The sequence below is a fragment of the Lepidochelys kempii genome, chromosome 14 (assembly GCF_965140265.1).
Source record: "Lepidochelys kempii isolate rLepKem1 chromosome 14, rLepKem1.hap2, whole genome shotgun sequence".
Taxonomy (NCBI): Eukaryota; Metazoa; Chordata; order Testudines; family Cheloniidae; genus Lepidochelys; species Lepidochelys kempii.
Window position 1 is genome coordinate 20846691 of NC_133269.1, and position 16580 is coordinate 20863270.

Genomic DNA, 16580 nt, shown 5'->3' on the forward strand with positions numbered 1-16580 from the left:
TCAGCTCTGTGCTGTGGATCCAAAGGTTCCCACCCTGCTGATGACCTATGTGGGCATCAATATGAAGTCACGTAATGGATTTTCTGGGTTTTTTTCAGTTTGCTTTTTTAAAAAGACCAGGACATTACACAGAAAAAATTACATTACAAACGTTATTAAGGCTGCAAGTTCAAGCACTCAAAAGCTGGGAAATGCCAGAATGAAGATTGCCTGTGCAACCTTAATTCATCCCCTCTGTGTGTATGTATTATGATACAGTCTTTAATTTCATGATCACATAGCTCCTTTCTTCCACAGGACCCCGACCTCATTCAGTGCACAGGAAGGACTTGCTCAGGGGATGAATCAGGGTCGTATAGTAACGGAAACGGTTGTCTGTAGGACTCCTGCCTCATTTGCTGCAGAAGTCGGAAGGTGTGTAGTGATGAAGCAGGGGAATGCAGGAAGAGAAAGGATGGCGTCATGTTTGAAGCACCTGAATGCTGTCCTGGGGAACTGGATTCTATCCTTGCCTTTGCCACAGAGTTCCTATGGGATGCTGGGCAAGTCACTTAAATCAGAGATTTCACAGGTGGTCACTACTTGTGTGTTCCTTATTTTCTGGGACTTGAGACTCTGGGATCTGATTTGCAGAAGTGCTGAAGTCGATGGGAGCTGTGCTTTGAACGTCTAAAGTGCTCTATAATGCTAAATACTTTGAAAAATCAGGTCCTACGTGTCCCAAATTGGGTACCCAAAATTAGTGCGTTCTTTTGACCTTAATGTCTCTGTGTCTCAGTTTCCCATCTCTAAAATGGGGATAACAATACTGCCTCATGTCACAGGGGTGTTGTGAAGACTGGTTAATGTTGGTGAAGCACTCAGCTGTACAGTGATGAGATCCATAGAAGAACCCATGAGGAAATTAATAGTTCTGTTTTCAGAGCAGGGTCTGAATAATGTGCAGTAAATGATGACACATTGAACAAACTAAGTGAGCACCATCCATTCTGTTGACTGAATGAGGCAGGGGTCGTATGGAAAAATTATGTGAGCTGCAATGAAAGACCATGTCATAATGCATACACATAAGGGACTCAAAGTAAAGTTGTCCAGGCAGCCTGAATTCTGGCATTTCCTAATTTTTGCGGGCTTGACTTTGCAACATTAATAATGTTCCTTTAGTATAGGTTTTTGTATGTAATACATACAAATGCAGTGATCACTTGATGATTACCTGTTCTGTTCATTCCCTCGGAAGCACCTGGCATTGGGCACTGTCGGATACTAGGCTAGATGGACCTTTGGTCTGACCCACTATGGCTGTTCTTATGTTCTTATGAGTTTTTGAAGAAATGCTAGGACCAGAACCAGAAACTAAACCCATGTCACTTGCATGGCAGTACAGATTGCTACTAGAGGCCATCTCTTTTGTACTTAGCTCTGAAACATACTTGGCCTTCTCAGTGACTCTATGGCCCTTAAATCAAGGTCCCCACTATACCATCAATTTCACAAGCTTCTATACTATAAAATGAGGACATCTCAAATCTAGAATATTTCATGTAGTTCTTATTTAAACTTGACTCCCGCTAATTAGCACAATGTGTCCCCTGTGACCTCATGCAATTGCCTAACTAGCACAGGGAATATTTTGCTCATTTTTTTAATCAGAGAAAGCAACTGAATGTAATTGACAGCCATGTTTTTCATCATATTTCATACAATAGGCTGCACCTGTATTTAACCCCGCACTCCACAGCCATTGTCCTAGCTTGCTAGCCAGATGAATGCTCAGGGGAATGAGTGGACTGATGCTTCCAAAAATCCCTCAATAGCTTACTATGATTGGCAACTCAGCCACTTAGAAAGCCACGTCCTTCCCAAAGGCCTGAGCAATTAGCTGGGCTGCACAGGATACCTGGAAGGTTAACAAATTCAGGCTCTCTTGGATCAAGGGAGTGAATGAGTTCCAAAGTCAGGACTCTACATGGGAAATGGCCTGTCAGCACTCCTGCCACGTGTATATGGAAGGTGCTCTATTTCAAGCACCTCTCCTGATGACAGCTGTGGCAGTCCGCACAGGAAGAGGGGCAGGCTCTCCTGGAGTCAGCTTCCAAACCGCTTAGGGCTTTCAAGCCAACATCTTGAACTCCACCTGTAAACACGCTGGCAGCCAGTGCAGTGCTCAGCGTCCTGGTGTTGTGTGCTCCCCTGCAGAGGGGCCAGCATAAGGGTTCTGCTCTATATAAGTCCTCAAAATAGGCTTTAATTAGGACCTAAGTGGTACATAGACCACGTGCTGGTCCCTCTGTAGAGGGGTGAATTTCACCCAGTGTTTGTCACTATAGTTGCAGTTTCCACATGGATAAAACAATATGAGATACAGTTAAATATTATGAAATATCATGCTAATTAAAATATGTCAGGATGAAATAACTTTTGGGATGTATTTCCCAATTCTCCTCTGCAGGCTGAGCTCCCTGATCAGGGAGCTCTGGGGCACTGGGCTGGGATATTTGAATTGAAATAGCGTGGTTTTCTGTTAAAGTATTTCAGCTTTGGGTGTTTGTTTTTTTGTATGATGAAAAATCCGTATTTTCTATGGCAAGCACACACGTTCTCGTGAAAAGTTTTGTTCCTTCAAAATCCCAGTTTTGATGGAAAATGTTCAGCCAGCCCTATCTTTAAACAGGCTCAATAGTACAGCAACACACACATTCTTCAATGCCAGCTAGATAACTCCAAAGGCAAGTCACATTACCACAGGCAACCCGTACAAATTTAGTACGCTGGTCTTCAGATATACCCACGCTATGTGCTTGTGTTTTCAACGGGGCCTTTCTTACCTGGCCATACATGAAATTATGAGGTTAAAGTTCTGAGCAGCAAGCTTAAAATAGCTCACTACACTTTCTTTGCAAGTTAAAAGGGGGGTGATTGCATCATGCTTCTTTTTTTGTTGTTTTTTTTGGGTCACGGTTATGTTAAAAGCAGGAGTTCTTCTCCAGAGTTATTTATACATAGAAATCTACTTTGGTTATTAGGTGATAGATATAGTATCAGATAAGAATGAGGCCTTGGACTTTTTAAGTTAAAACTCTCTCCCTGAAAAAGTTGCTCTCTAATGGGCTTGTATGGGGATTCTCACACATTATATGGCAAGGGCCGCTTCCTTCCTCAGCGGTATCCAGCGGCTACGGACGGTCCTGGAAGTTGTGCAGCCATATGCAGGGCCAGCCCTGAAAGTTCATGTCATAGACCTGTAGTGTGAATGAGAGGTCAGGAGACTGAGGCTGGGGTCATTAGGAGAACCTAGTTTATGGGGCACAAGACTGGGACTCAGGAGTCCCAGCTTCAGTTCCTGGCTTGGCCACAGACTCACTCTGTGACCTGAAGCAGCTGGCAATTGGTCCCTAAAGGACGCTTTGGCAGTGAGCAATCGAATCATAGAATCACAGAAGATTAGGGTTGGAAGAAACCTCAGGAGGTCATCTAGTCCAACCCCTTGCTCAAAGCAGGATCAACCCCAACTAAATCATCCCAGCCAGGGCTTTGTCAAGCCGGGCCTTAAAACCTCCAAGGGGGGAGATTTCATCACCTCCCTAGGTAACCCATTCCAGTGTTTCACCGCCCTCCTAGTGAAATAGTTTTTCCTAATATCCAACCTAGACCTCCCCTACTGCAACTTGAGACTACTGGTCCTTGTTCTGTCATCTGCCACCACTGAGAACAGCCAAGCTCCATCCTCTTTGGAACCCCCCTTCAGGTAGTTAAAGGCTGCTAACAAATCCCCCCTCACTCTTCTCTTCTGCAGACTAAATAAGCTCAGTTCCCTCAGCCTCTCCTAATAAGTCATGTGCCCCAGCCCCCTAATCATTCCCGTTGCCCTCCACTGGACTCTCTCCAATTTGTCCACATCCTTCCTGTAGTGGGGGGCCCAAAACTGGTCTCAATACTCCAGGTGTGGCCTCACCACTGCTGAATAGATGGGAATAATCAGTTCCTTTGATCTGCTGGCAATGCTCCCACGAATGCAGCCCAATATGCCATTAGCCTTCTTGGCAACAAGGGCACACTGTTGACTCATATCCAGCTTCTCGTCCACTGTAATCCCCAGGTCCTTTTCTGCTGAACTTCTGCTTAGCCAGTCGGTCCCCAGCCTGTAGCGGTGCATGGGATTCTTCCGTCCTAAGTGCAGGACTCTACACTTGTCCTTGTTGAACCTTATCAGATTTCTTTTGGCCCAATCCTCCAATTTGTCTACATCACTCTGGGCCCTATCCCTACCCTCCAGCATATCTACCTCTCCCCCCAGCTTAGTGTCATCTGAAAATTTGCTGAGGGTGCAATTCATCCCATCATCCTGATCATTAATGCAGATGTTCAACAAAACTGGCCCCAGGACCAACTCCTGGGGCACTCAGCTTGATACCGGCTGCCAACTAGACATCGAGCCATAATAGTTAGGGGGAAAAGAACCAAGACAGGCCTGGGATATGGAAATGCCGTAGGAGCTAGTATTACTGGCCCACTGACTTCATTTACATCAGCGAAGCCCAACATCCATTTCTACCCCTTCAGTATCCTCCCCTGCTGTAAATTGGTGTAGCTGCCTTGAGTGCCATCGCATTACACTGACTTACACCAACGGAGGATCAGGTCCTGCCTTTCTACTAGAATAACTTGTATTCTGCTTGGTGTCTAGTACAACACAAGATTAATCTTTTCTACTCTGTGTTTCCCATATGTGGGATCTGTGTCCTTCTGCAGCCCGTTAGGCAAAATTGGAACTTTTTGCATAGCTGCAGGAAAAAATCTTCAACTGGTGTAAATCAACATTGTTCCTCTGGCTTCAATGGAGCTATGCCAATTTACACCAGCTGAGGATCTGGCCCAGAAACTTCCCTGCAGACCTGACTCTATAGTCTGGCTTTCTGCTATCGATTTGTTTGTTCTGCTCCTTTCTGAACGAGGTTGGGCTGACATGCTTTTGTCCTGTAAATAGTTAATCACCACCTTAGTGCTTGCTCATGCCTAGCTGACTTGGAAGTGTGCAATCACAGCTCATTATGTATGGAGGTAATTAAGTCTGACAGGATGGGGATCTGGACTTGGCTCTACTGGCTGTCTCTTGCCAAATACCAATCAGATGCTGAATTTTTCCAAAGTCATCTCCTTCCGATGGGTCGGAGGGGGATTTACCTTCATACAAAGAAGGGGCATTTCCACCCTCCTTGTCTTGTATTTTATTAATGAGCCAAAAGACTATTTCTCCGAAATTGTTGTGCTTCTGATGCTATTCCAGCTGGTGGATGGAGCAATCTTCGAGAGGGGGAGTGTGCCTTCCAAGCATCCGCTAGGTCTGGTTGCTTTCCTTCCTCGGACTATAAGAGGAAAAACAGAGAGCAATTTTAAAGAGGTACATGCATGAAGGATTTCTTTTTCCCCATTCCCCTGCTGATTTGGTTCAAGCCAACAGATGAGTGATCAATAAGATTGGATACACAAAAATGGAAACTGAACCCAACCCTGGGCCTTTGGTTCTCTAGGGATGTGTTTTGGGGATTAAAGGTTAACTTTGCTGCTCAGGGAAACTATCTAAAAAAACTTCCCCTGTCATGTGGCCCATGGCTATTTTCCTTGTACCAGGGATAATTATGGCAGGCTAAGAAATGAGACCTTTCTTCTTTGATTCTTTTCTCTGTCTGTCTCGGTCTGGCTTTTGCTCGAGTAATAAAGGGTCACAATGGTCTGTGTATTAGCAGCAGAGCGCCTGCCACTGGTTTTAAAGATCTAGCTGCATTATTGTCACCATCTTTGCTATTGTCACTAATTGGGTGAATGCAGCAGAAACTATTAGGGTTGAGATTCTGTGGCCTGCATTGTGCAGGAGGTCGGACTAGATGATCATAATGGTCCCTTCTGACTTTAGTATCTATGAATCTATGAATCTTACACCACTGAAATCAATGGAAGCTTTGTCATTTGAGGGATGCAACTCTGTGACCCTTATCTTCTGCTCAGAGAAGAGGGGGTCTCTGCACCCCCCCCCCTTTTACTGACCATATTTGTGCACTGGGGAGGACAATTTTGCTCAGAAGAAAGTTTGTGGAAAAGGCGCCGTGCCATGAATATACACAAGCACTTGCGCAAATTTGTATCTGCACAAGTATTCACCTCCGAAGTACTGGTCTGGTGGTTATGCACGTAAGTAGAGTGCACTGTACATAGCAGTCAGTATTAATTACACAGCTGCTTTATTGCATGGCACCCAGGGAAAAGAATGGAGGCTTTCAGCAAAGTTCAGGCTGATGTATATTAAATTTACATATTAAAATCTGACTATGAGGGAATCTAATTTATTTAGACATCAGGGGCCAAATTCTGCCTTAACTGACTTCACTAAAACTTTGAGATTAAATTCTCCCCAGTGCATAAAGCCTGTACAGCATGAGGAGCCATTCAGATCCTTCTCTGGGGGACTCAAGTGATGCATAAAACTGGGGCTGCTCCCTCAGCACAGAGGTGAATTGCACCCTAAGCTAGGGCAGAATTTGTCCTCAAATCTTTTTATAAATGAGTGCAACATCCAGTGGTCCAAAGCCTCAGTGGATGTGATGTATTGTAGCTCCACTGAAAATGAGAATCGGATTAGTAATACTAAATTATTATTTGTATTCCTGTAGTGCCTAGAGCTAGTCATGGCCCATGTCCCCATTGTGCTGGGCCCTGTACAGACACTGGGGAAAAAAAGACAGTCTCTGCCCCAAAGCCCTTACAATCAAAGTAAATATAAGTAAGTAAATGTCTCGCATTAGCAATTATTTCAATTAAAACTTGAACTTATTGACAAATGCTATATATTTTCTACAAAAAAGTCAACTGCAATGAAATTTCCTGTTTCATTTGAAAATTGTCATGGATTTTTTTTTGTTTTTCAATGAAGCAAAGAAAAAAATCTGCTTTTTTTTGGAGTGGGGGGAGTGGGAGGAGAAGGAGGGTTGTCAAAAACCCAGAAAATTCGAACCAAACATAAAATTTTCAGTGAAAATTTCCATTTTGGTCAAATACCCAATTCTCATCAAAAAAGGTTTAGACAAAAGAATGTGGATGGGCTCCACTTCAGACAAGTTACTGCTGCTTTGCTTTCTCTTAAAGCGTGTTAGGTCTAAGATTACTTCAGATTTCATACCAGTGGGAGCCTCCTGCTGCCTTTGAAATGATGACTTTTTGTGTGAAATCACAGGGGTTATGCAGAGGTGAGCCCTGAATTAGAGACAGGCCAGCATCTTATTAAGTAAAAAGAGGGAATAAAACAGACCAGGAAGTCTACTGGAATAATAGACTCTGCTGGTATAAATAACTGAATCAAAACCATGCCTGGTCTAAGTGGCCCACCTGACAAGCAGCATATACAGATCTACTTGTGACATGCAAGAACCCAAATGGGCAGCATATTGTGCCTCCAGGCAACAGAAAGGGGACAGGAATGGGTGATGCTGAGCACGGCTGTGGTAGCCAGCTCTGTTTTCCTCTGCTGTCTTGACTCTCCTTTCGTTCGCTTAGTTTCACCTCAATTCCTTCTCTGTGTCTCAGCGGGACTGGAGAGGGGCATACCAGTGGCCCAAACGAATAAGCAGGGAAGCCAAGCCTTTCTACTCAGCGTGGCCTAATGGGATTTGACGAGAAGTAATACGATTAAATTGAGCAAAGGCAAATCTAGGCTGAATATCAGGAAAAGAGTCCTAATGGTGCGATCTAGTCAACTCTGGCAGAGTCTCCCAAAGGGGCGTGGCAGAAACCTCATTGATTTGAGTCAGGTGAGATGAGATTGGACAAAGCATTGAAGCATACACTCTAAACAATGCTGAGGAGGTAGGAGCATGGCCACGTATAGCCAGATAGGTCTGCCCCACTGCTGCCTTCTCTGATTCTAATGAACCATTAGATTAGAAACCACAGGCACCTACAGCAAGACTATCCCAAGTAAATAAAAGCTTTCAGCAAATGGCAATCATTTCTAGAGAACAGGGTGGAATTCACTCCTGTGCAGTGGGCTAGCACCAGGCCTATGGACTACAAGGCCTATATATCACAATCCCACTAAGGGGTGCTGGCCCTTCGTCCAGAGGGGAATTGCACTGTCAGTGAAACACACAAGCATGTTGACATATGAGCTGGAACCAGAGCCAGAAAATTTTAACCCAGATCAGAATGTGGGCTCCAAATCTTTTCCCACTACAAAGTTCAAGCAATTCGGATCTGGGATTGGTCTGGCCAGATCCATCATTACTTGGCAATTTCATTTTAAGCCAGTTGCATGGTTGGCATAGGCAGATCCAGCTCCTTTGACTTCAGTGGTGAATTTGGCCCCTTGGTTAAATGTGAGGAAGAAGTTGTATCACAATCTCTAGTGCCAAGTTCGGGTTCAGAAATTAAACAGCCACCATTTAATAACCACAAATAAAATCAGCCCCATTCTTGGCTAGTCTACTAAGAGACCATTTGATAACAAAATGTGTCTGAGGGGACCTAACAGGGTTCCTCCCAAGGAGATAAGCTGCAATTATGCACTCACTTTCCTGCCAGTAACTAACTCATATTGTAAAGTGCCTAAGAGAGGCCACATGCAAAACTAAATTCTCTCCTGGTTTGTTAAAAAGGAGTGCCTTATTTGCTCCCTCCCTCCATGCTGTTGATGCAGGCTCACAGCAGGGGATGAATTTCCTCACACAGTTCTTTCTTTTTTCTCTGCTTTAGTAACCGTCTCACTTGCCCTTAGTCATGTGGCATGCCCTCCCGCAGGCGTTCCCTGCTGCCTTAAAGCACTGCTACAGGTAGGGAGTTTCCAAAACAAGGCTTAAGTCGCAGCAGGTCCCTGAGCTACATGAAGGAACAAGCTGGCAAAAAGTTGCTTCCCCATCTGGTCCGGCTGCTGGGTCAACTCACCAGTAGCCAGGTTTGCAGAGGCTCTTGGAAAGCACAAGGCCCCAACTAGTAATCATGCTCCAGACCACCATGTGTCAGCCAGGAGCTGTAACACAAAGGGCTTCATTTATGGAGCTTCACAGTTGCTTCCAAGAATGAACACATCTGTGTAGCATGGCCTGACCTGACAAGTCAATACCATGTACTATGGGTATTTCCAGTGGAGTTGGAGTCCTTAATTCCTGACGAAAAGCTGAAGGTTGAATTGAGGTCATAGCGTTCCTCGCAGAACCTTTCAGGTTCTGGTTTCCTCACGTGGTTCTTTAAGGATCCTAAGATGAGGATGTTGCTCCTCACTGTACTTCTCGGCACTACACAGAAGATCCACTTTGCTTTTTAAAAGAGAAATGCCCCCTCACCAGAGTTTTGTAAATGTCTAATAGCATAGCAGCCACCTAGTACAGAACTGCAGTATGTACTAGGGATGACAAGCTAGATTCTCAACTGGTGTAAGCTGAAGTTCTGCCCATCAGTGGATTTTGGGGCCTGTGAAGCTCAGGAATTTGCCCTGCCTGCCCTCCCTGCCCCAGTCTCTCAACCCTTGTAAACATTCAGGCTAATCTCAGCTTTTTGTTATTAAGAAAAAAAATGGTGTCCATTTCTAGCCCTTTCCAGTGGCAGTGTAGACATCAAAATACTGTCTCATCCCTTGGCCAGACAGTTTGTCATGGCCCAAGGTGGGTAGCCTAAAATCACAGACCCCACCAGAATCACCCAAGGGCAGGGTTTGCAGTTTGCAAAGCCCATGACTGTGGGTTCCCCGATTTTCTGGAGGGGTTGGCGGAGCCTGAATCAAGTTATGGTTGTGGGGTGGCAAGAAATCATCTCCCTAGCCCTCCCTCAGATCCTAAGGCCAGATCCTCAGCCAGTGTAAACTGATGCTCCTCCACTGCAACCCGCAGAACTCTGCCTAGTTATACCAGCTGAGGATCTGGCCCTGTGGCTTGAAATCTTGATGCAGCATTTAATCCAATTAGCCTTTTGGCCTATAGGCCAGAGCAATGCTCTTTAAGCGACATTGTCACCGTATAACTCCACCAATAAGACAAGTGCCTTCATCTCTTTAAAAGCAAGAAAAATATACGTATATATGTAATATGTGCTTCTGTTGAGATGCAGAGAGAGAGAGAGGGGCTGGCTAGCAACACAACTGAGCTGAGTGTATATTCTGTTTTGATATACTGTAATGTAGGGTGTTGATAGTACAAACACAGACACTTAAGTGGAAAGCAACCCCTGGTATTCCAATACATGATCTAAACACCCACTTCCAAAGACAAAACACCCAGGCAGATCTTTTAAAACCAAGAGTCTCAAATGATGACAGCTACATTTCCACCCCTTGTATACAGTGAAAGGAGAGGACTGTAAAACTTGGACCTGAGGGTTTACAGGGGGCAAAGATGGTTTGTTTGTTTGTTGTTTCATTATGCTCATTAGCAAGTTGTCTTTAGCTACAGACACACAGAGGCAAACAGCTGGCTAGCGCCTGAGTGGAGCCAGTGAAGTAATGACAATCCTTGGTGTATGCGCCCTGAGGAGGCCCTCTGTGCTTTCTGTGCTGCAGGCAGAATGGATGAATAAAAGGCTCCTCATTTATTTATGATGCAAATCGCAATTGTGCATTCAGCTTTAAGACTTGATTATTTATTTAAAGCCGCCCGTCTCAGAGGCACTGACTTTTTGTGTACACAAGGCAGCAGTCTGGTTTTATTACCCATAAACCGCCATTTTGCTTCTCTGGTTGTTGCTGTTAATCTTTCCAAAAGCCTGCGGTGAGAAGGAAAAGCTTCACTGGGGAAAGGGGTGAGACCCTGCTATGTTAGCGGGCACAGTGCCCCCTCCCTCGCTGCCTGTGCTCCCCCCAGTTGTAATACAGGGAGCCCTGTCCATCCCACACTACTTACAGCACTACGCCAGGCTCTGGCAGCAATCAGCATCCATTGTTTGAATTGTGGTCAGGCCTAGGAGCCCCAGTCATGGAGCAGGGCCTTCTTGTGCTAGGCGCTGCACAAACCCAGGCCAGACAGGCTCTGCCCCGACGAGCTCACAATCTAAGTATAGGACAAGAGGTGGATACAGAGAGACAAGGAAACAATGAGAGAAAATTGTATATGCTATAGTGATGATATGGTTTTTGCCCAGGGAGCCCACCAGGTCTGCATCTACCCTTCAAGGGTGGTTGGATGATGCTGTCAGCTGGTCCTGCTGGATTTGCCTTGTTCTTAGCTGGAGGTGAACAGAAATCTTGCTGGTTGGTGGATGGGGTATGAAAAAGCTCTATGATTTCTTTGTTTCCCCATGAAGGTAGAAGGGACCGTTGTTGTGGTCATCCCGTCTGACCTCCTGCATAACAAAGGCCAGAGGACTTCTCCGAATTAATTTGTCCTTCAAGTCCAGTAGCTGTGGTTGAACTAGAGGGGAATGTCCAATCTTGATTTAAAAATGTCCCATGATGGAGAGTCCACCAGAGCCTTAGGTAGGTTATTCCCATGGTTAATTACCCTCACTGTTAAAATTTTCTCATTGGAATTTGTCTAGTTTCAACTGCTAGCCATTGGATCTTGTTATTCTTTTGGCTGCTAGATTGAAGAGCCTTCTACTACCAAATCTCTGTTCTCCATATAGGTACTTATCACCCCTTAACTTTCTCTTTGATAAGCTAAATAGATTGAGCTTACTGTAAGGCATGCTGTCTGATCCTTTAATCATTCTCATGGCTCTTCTCTGACCTGCTCCAATTTATTAACATCCTTCTAGAAGTGTGGACACCAGAACTGGACACAGTATTACAGTAGTGGTCACACCAGTGCCAAAACCAGAGGGAGATAATATAACTTCCCTATTCCTACTCGATATTCTCCAGGTTATACATCCAAGAATCTATTTAGTCCTGTCACTCTGAGAGCTCATGTTTGGCTGATTGTCCACCATGAACCTCAATTCTTTTTCAGAGTCACTACTTTGCAGGATAGAGACCCTCATCCTCTAAGTATGGCCTGCATTCTTTGTTTCTAGATTTATGCCCTTACATTTTGCCATATTGAAACACATATTGTTTGCTTGTGTCCAGCTTAGCAAACAATCCAGATTGCTGCGAACCAATTGGCAAATCTGCGAAGCATCATGTGGACAGTTTAAGACGCAAACAAACCAACTTCTTATTTGTGATCCAATGCTTGAGAAAGTAGTTAAGATGAAGACCGGAGACTGACTACTGCTAAGAAGTAGCAATCTCATGCCACGCTTCGTGGCGACGCAGGCTGGAAAATACTTGCCTGAAATCATGGATCATTAACGTCCAAGCTCCATTTACTAGTGGCAAAGGCTTATAATTATTTAGTTGTATTACAGGATTCCCCTGGATTCCCACTTTTGACAGATGTAATCAGCTGCAAATGAATCTTATGATCTTCAGTATATTCTCCCTGCCAGAAGGAAAAAGGCTTTTTAAGCTGGGAAAGCCAAGAAGCAAGAAAACAGAAGGTGTCCTGGAACTTCTGGGGAGAGGTGAGGAGTTTGGGATGTGAGTAAAGCTATAGGGAGCTCCAATTCAAATATTCAGCAGGCTTCATGTCTGAGCCAATGGCACCAGCTGAAGATGAACAGCAGAGGAGTAAATAGTCTGCCTGCTGAGTGAGTTAACGTGGACTCCCAACAAACCCACAGGAGTATAGGAAAGTGGTGGGCCTTGGTAACCAATTGGCAGTGTCCAACCTGAAATGTAATGCAAACTAAAATAAACCAGAAAGGGGGTGTGGCAGGGGTGGGCCATTCACTATGGATAACAGAGAGCAGCACAAAGACTCCCATTGTTTAACACAAGCCGCTTTGATGCGCAATCAGGAAACCCCCTTAGCAAAACAAAACGTGGCCTGTGTCAGCCCCTGGGGACACGGGGATACATTCTCCAGACCCTTTGGTTTGTGTGTTTAGACTCATGCCACACTGAATCTCATCTAGGGGGAAGAGCCGTTTCGCCAGGCTATGAATAGTGGCTTTCATCGGCTGTCACTTCCCATTATGGCCGGCATGACATGGAAATGCACTCACAGTGGCCTTGCAGCTTGGGAGTTCGGCCGAGCCCTGGGAAGGGGAGTTTCCTCTGCATCCTGAAGCACAGAGATATTGATCCACATTCTTCTTTTGCTCTGTTGAGCCTTTCAGATTTAAACCCATTTAGACTTCTCCTGAGCTTGCGGGCCACTAAAACCCACCGACTTCAGGGCAACACCTTACCTCTTCACCTGAAGGCATGGGTGTGTGTGTGTGGGGGGGAGAGTTTGCAGAAGCAACCCAGGCCTTTGTGGGTTTTATGCCATTTGACATGGGCAGTTCTACAGGGTCGAATCCCAGCAGGCTCAACACAGCTCCACAACCTTCTAAGCTGAAGGCTGGGAATCTGAGCGCTGGGGGGGTTTCGGAGACCTTCTGAATCAAGGGCCCAGCTGTTCTGCTCTAAGAAGAGATTTGTCTTATTGTCTTGCGATGAATTTCCCTCCCTGTATGTTGCTTGTAAAGAACGGCAGAATCTCTCAGGAGGACACAGGAATGTCACAAAGGGAGGTGCTGGGTGCAGAGTATTTTGAAATGCCCTTAATTAGGTGCCTAAATGGGAGCTAAGGGCCATAGAAATGGGGATAAATGTGCTTGTCTCCCATGCTAAACACTTGGAGGGCTCAGGGTGGAAAGCGATGAGTATTGTTGCTATTCTTACACTACTGAATTAGTCCATTTTTTTAAATGGAAATTTGTGACTGCTGGCTTTTAAGTTCTCATCCGGAAAATAATGTGGCGAGCATCTGTGCTAGCAAGATGAGTGGTGGTGACACACTGTCTGATGCTGATGCATACATCCTTCTGAGTACAGAGAGTGAAATAACTCCTCAGGCTCTATAGCGTCTCACCAGTGCAAAGCCACAAACCACCCCACCCATGTCTCGGCCTACATGACACAAACCCACACACCAGAAAGCCACCTGAGTGTGTGTCACTGAGCTAACCAGCAAAGCCAAACACATACACACAGCAGCAGCTCTTTGCACGGGGGAACTTTTAAAATGAATTGTACCAAGCTCATCGAATACCATTTCAAATCTGTCGGCACTTGCATTTTTGCCAGACATTAATTTCAATGTGTCCTGTCTTATTTCTTGCTGGAGACAAGAGTCCTGCTGCTGGAAGGAACAGGGGCTGCGGCTGTGCTCGTGAAAGGAATTTTCCACGCGCGGGGGGGCAACAGAAACAGATGGGTTTTATGATAACAAATTGGAAGGGAGATTAAAAGGTAGGTGAGATTCTTGGATTATGATGTTTAGCATTTTTAAAAAAAATTCTGGTGTTGGGTTATTGGGGCTTTCTAGTTTTACTGAAAAGGAACATTGCTACATTTCAGGTACAAAAATGTGTGAGCGACGGAGCAGGTTATCAGCCAGTAGGGTCTGCAGGCTTCTGGAGCCCTGGCCACGGCATAGGGTCTAATTCCAGCGCTGTGGGCAGGTCTCCAAGTAGAGGCAACGTGCAGGAGCTCTGGCCATACTGTAGGGCAGCAGACTAGAGTGGAGATAGGGAAGTAGGTGGGGCTCCTCTCGTGCTGCAGACTTGGACTGAGCCAGAGAGGGGAGCATATGGGGAGCAGGGTGGGGGGTCCCTGTAATGGGGTGTGGAGTGGTGCAACATAAGTCTTAGGAAGCAAGGGAAGACGGGACATCAAGGACGCCTTAATGCCGTGACCAGAAGGAGAGAGCGATAAAGGGGGTGAGCCCTGCAGAACCAGCCTGGTCAGCCCCCATTTGCCTGGTCCCATCCCGCTTAGTCTATTCTCTGAAACCTTCTGTTTCATTCTTTTCAACTGGGTGGTTTTGGCCAGTGCAGGAAGAAATTTTGCTCTTTCCCTCAGCCAAAGCGCTGGAGCCCAGCATTGGGAAGGGGAGAGGCGGGAGGGGATTGCTGCAGCTTATCCATCTCAGGATGGAGCAGAAGCCAGAGGAACATTTGAGAGGCACCTGGGATGCTTTCCCAGCCCCACGTGATGGGTTGCAGAGGGCCTAGTCCAAAGTCAAATGATGCCAAAGGGAATCTTTTCATTGCATTCAATGGGCTTCAGATCAGTCTCCCTCTCTCCTTTCATTCCCTCTCTTCCTTACCCGCTCCCTTCCAGTGGATGTGTCTGAAAGGTTAAAGCTGAAGCCAAGAGATATAGGAGGGTGGGACTGGAATATTCATGCAAGAAAGTGAAGGATCTAAGGGAGGGGAATTTGGGCTTCCTTGCTGATAATCAGTTGTGTCCCAGAGATGGCCTATTAATTTGTTTAACCATCTGCAGTCCCTCACAGGCTCCCCATCCGGACAGCTTGTCAGAGGACAGGGATCAGCACTTGCATCCTCCCCGTAATATGCTCTGGGCAGCTGCGCACTCTTTCTCGCCCGGTTGTCTCCATTATACAGCAGCTTGAGTCCAGGCAGGAAATAATAATCATCATAAAAGGCAACACATCCTTGGGTGGCTTGTTTGCATCATTTCCCATCAGAGCATCCAGGGGATTCTTGCTCAGAGATGGTCAGTGAGTGTGCTCAATAGCCAGGCCAATGGCGTGTCCAGTGAACAGGTCTGGTGCTCAGATGGAAGCCAGTGTGCGTGCAATGTGTGGTGGAAGACAACAGCATATTCAGGGGCTGGTATACTGCAGGATCCAAACAGCATGTCTGCACTACAAAATTAAGTTGACCTAATTTAGGTTGGCATACAGCTGCCACAGTAATTGCATCACTTGTGCGTGTCTACACTTTGCTCCTTGTGTCGGCGGTTACGTGTCCTCACCAGGAGTGCTTGAACTGCCAGTGTAGGGCATTGTGGGATGGCTTCTGAAAGCCAGTAACAGTTGATGTAAGCCACGTAGTGTCTACACTGACACTGCATCACCCTAACTACATCAACATTGACTCTGCGCCTCTTGTGGAGGTGGAATTATTAAGTCAGCATAGCAGGGGAGTTAGATCAGCGGAAGTGAAATTTTAGTGTAGACACTTCCATAGTTAGGTTGACGTAAGCTGCCTTGCCTTGACCTAACTCTGTAGTGTAGACCAGGCCTAAGATGCCGAGTTTCTAAAACCCACTCTTAATTTATCTGGACAGCAATTTCCCAGTGATAAGATGGGGATATTACTTACTACCTTCTTTGTCAATGCAGTGTGTAAGCATTTGGGAGCTGTCTCTTATTTTGTGTCTGTACAGCGCCTAGCACAATGGGATTTCTATCTGGGTTGTGGCTACTAGGTGCTACTGTAATACAACTAAATAATAATAAGCCTTTGCCACTAGTCAAATGGAGCTTGGATTTCAATGACCCATGATTTTAGGCAAGTATTTTCCAGCCTGTGTCAACACGAAGTGTGGCATGGCATTGCTACTTCTTAGCAGTACTCAGTCTCCTGGTCTTCATCTCAACTACTTTCTCTAGCACTGGATCACAAATAGTTGGGAACTGGGAAGTAACAGAGCTGCTCAAATGTTAAAAAAATCCAGACCCACATGTATTTTCATGAATAAAAATTCTGCAAATACTTTAATTGAAAAAACGTGAACAACTGCCGAGAACGTGAGTGAATCC